Here is a 2,821-nt window from a genome sequence, read left to right as displayed (position 1 = left end):
AACTTGACTTCTTTGTGATTTTTAAGGTATGTCAAAGATTGATGACAATTGATTACCTATTTATTTTGAACATTATCACTCGACTTCACAGCGATTGCACCAATTGTTCCAGTTTACAGATATTACAATTTTACAACTTATAGCTCGGGTATGTTATATACTAATGTGCACTCACATTTCTACGGGCAAGACGGAATTGCGTTGGCCAAATGTATACCACCAAAGTCTCCCAGTATTTTGCACGGGACATCCACTATGTGAGGAGGATAACGGGCAAACTGGAGACCAGATACATTAACACATGGGGTCAAATTTCCGAAATTAAACGAGAACATTCATTTTCTTACACAATCCGAAGCTGGAAATAGAATTAGTACAAATATTCAAATACCTCTCTTCCATGCTTGAACATTGAGACAGACGCACTGAGGGCACGTCTGCTCACTTACCCGTCTTCTGTAACACTCCGCGAATATGGCGGGCACCCGGAGGTCTTCCTGGGCCTCGGTGGAGGGGGTGGTCGAACCACTTGGCCGTGACCAACCTCTCCACCCTAAATCTTGTGACACTGGAAAGTCTTTGACTTTTACCTGCCTGTGATGTCTCTCTGATCTCCTACCCAGGAGTAAGGTTGGCACTACTATTCTACAGAACCACTTCCCAACTAATATTTGGCAACGCTTTATGGATAGGTGTGAGGAGGGTTAGGAAAGTTCATGTGTAAATTCACATTCACGTACAAGAAATGCATAATACACGACACATATAAATACGTATTATGAAGCCTGACACATTTCTTTCCACCCGTCCACGTGGCTTCTGTTGCACCCGCGGCCGGCCGCGTCGTGCAATAAAATTGGCGGCAGACCCGCCTCTGTTTGTACTTCTCGGTGCGAGCGAGCAGCGAAACCTGCTGCTTATAGAGCGGAAACTACTGTACCGTTTCAAGGGGCCTGAAGATGGTGCCAATGAGGCACAAAATCGATAGTTCAATAAAGTTATGAAATAAAATTACGGCTGTCACTATGTATTTTCTTCGAGTCTTAGACCAGCCACAGTCCCATTCCGTTTACACAAGATGGAATTAGAGAATTACCAAGGTTGGAGTCTGCATCACACGGTATTAGCTTGGTGTCTTCGCGCCTGACTAATATTTTGACCGGTATTCAGTAAAATATAACAGACGCCGCAACATCAATGTACCAACACAATAGCCCTCAGATGACCCTTTTCATAAAATACGCCGGACGGCCTTGTTTATTTTCTGTGCGAGACGGTACTGGCGAGCGAGATGAGTTGCTACAGACTTTAAAAGCTCAAAGGGGAGATTGTCTTCGCTGGCCGGACCTGAGCGCGGCTGGGAAGTTTATCGACGGCCACCGGAAGCGCAGATACGGGCTTTGTTGGCCGGGCGCCCTCCCGGCTCCCCGGCCGCCCGCCTTCTTTTTGCTCGCCGCTCCTCTGGTTGCAGCTGACCTCGCAGGCGCAGCGAAGCCGAGGCGCGCCGTGCACCCACCGGCGCTCAGCTGTTTCGATCCGCCTGTCTACGGGTCTGCTAGACCACCAGCGACGGGAACACAGGCAGCCGACGTTACTGTCACTTTTACGGCATCCAAACTACACTCCGCGGGTTGTAGGTTACCTCTGCTAGCACTGTCATATCCCATACTCTGGTCGATTCACGAACGTTGAAGAACGACTCCCTCCAAATTTCCGCATCAGCTCTAAATTCTCTGACTCTCTGGGCTTGGTCATTTCACTAGACATTCTCTATCTGATTGAAAGTATCCGGAGATCGGTTCGTTGACGTTAATGTGGGATGTTATTGCAATGAAATGAACACCCTTAGCTGCTTACAGGCGTTGACATACGTCAACGGGGACAGATGAAAATGTGTGCCCCTGCCGGGACTCGAACCCGGGATCTCCTGCTTACATGTCCGAAAGAACAGATACCATCTTAGTAAATATATAGTTAAGGCTCACCGGCTACTTGACCATCTTCTTCTTCTGTGCGAATGCACAAACAGTGCCCGAACTCTTACGGGAATCGGCAACGCGCCGCGAGTAATGAGTATAATGGGCGGGGGCACTACGAATGTAGTGCGGGACAATACGTTGAGAATGTGGGTTTCGCGGGAGGCGTGCCAGAGATAAATCCCTGCAGTCGCGCTATCATCTGTGTCCTCGGTGGCTCAGATGGATAGAGCGTCTGCCATGTAAGCAGGAGATCCCGGGTTCGAGTCCCGGTCGGGGCGCACATTTTCATCTGTCCCCGTTGACGTATGTCAACGCCTGTAAGCAGCTAAGGGTGTTCATTTCATTGTAATTTCATTCAAACGAGCTGAATGGTCACCAATGGCATCTGTTCTTTCGGACAAGTCCCAAAGAACAGAAACCATCTTAGTATATACATATAATGTGGGATGTGTTTACACTTCGCCTTTTTGATGTGTTGAACTCCATTTGTGACACTCTCAATGAGATGTCTGCATGTTTGTGGAGAAATGGCAGCCCATTCTTCCTCCTCAAGCGAAACCAGAGAAGGTTCTAATATTCGGCGCTGGGGTCTGGAGACAAGTCGCCGTTCTCATCTATCCCAGATGTGCTGCACTGCGTTCAGGTTGGGACTCGGGGTAGGTCAGCACATTTCAGGAATGTTCATATCCACAAACCATTGCCACAAGGGTGATACTTTGAAATGGGTTCATACCCGTCCGCATTTAGCGGTCTCTTAAGCGCAATACGGGGATCACATCCTAACAATGGAAGGCACCTCCAAAAGCGTAAAACCATCTCAGCGGTAATTCATTCTTCGCACT

The 2,821-nt window shown here is 48.2% G+C and overlaps 1 non-coding gene across 1 annotated transcript; it reads left to right on the top strand.

Annotated features, from left to right (window-relative positions):
* The first annotated feature begins 2,183 nt into the window (after positions 1-2,183).
* Trnat-ugu lies at positions 2,184-2,257 on the top strand. The gene has a single exon. It is a non-coding gene; the product is annotated as a tRNA-Thr (tRNA).
* The last annotated feature ends 564 nt before the right edge of the window (positions 2,258-2,821 follow it).

Source organism: Schistocerca piceifrons, chromosome 5, assembly GCF_021461385.2.
Source record: "Schistocerca piceifrons isolate TAMUIC-IGC-003096 chromosome 5, iqSchPice1.1, whole genome shotgun sequence".
In the NCBI taxonomy this organism is placed as follows: Eukaryota; Metazoa; Arthropoda; class Insecta; order Orthoptera; family Acrididae; genus Schistocerca; species Schistocerca piceifrons.
The sequence above is the reverse complement of the archived record's forward strand: the minus strand, read 5'-3'. Positions and strand labels throughout refer to the sequence as shown.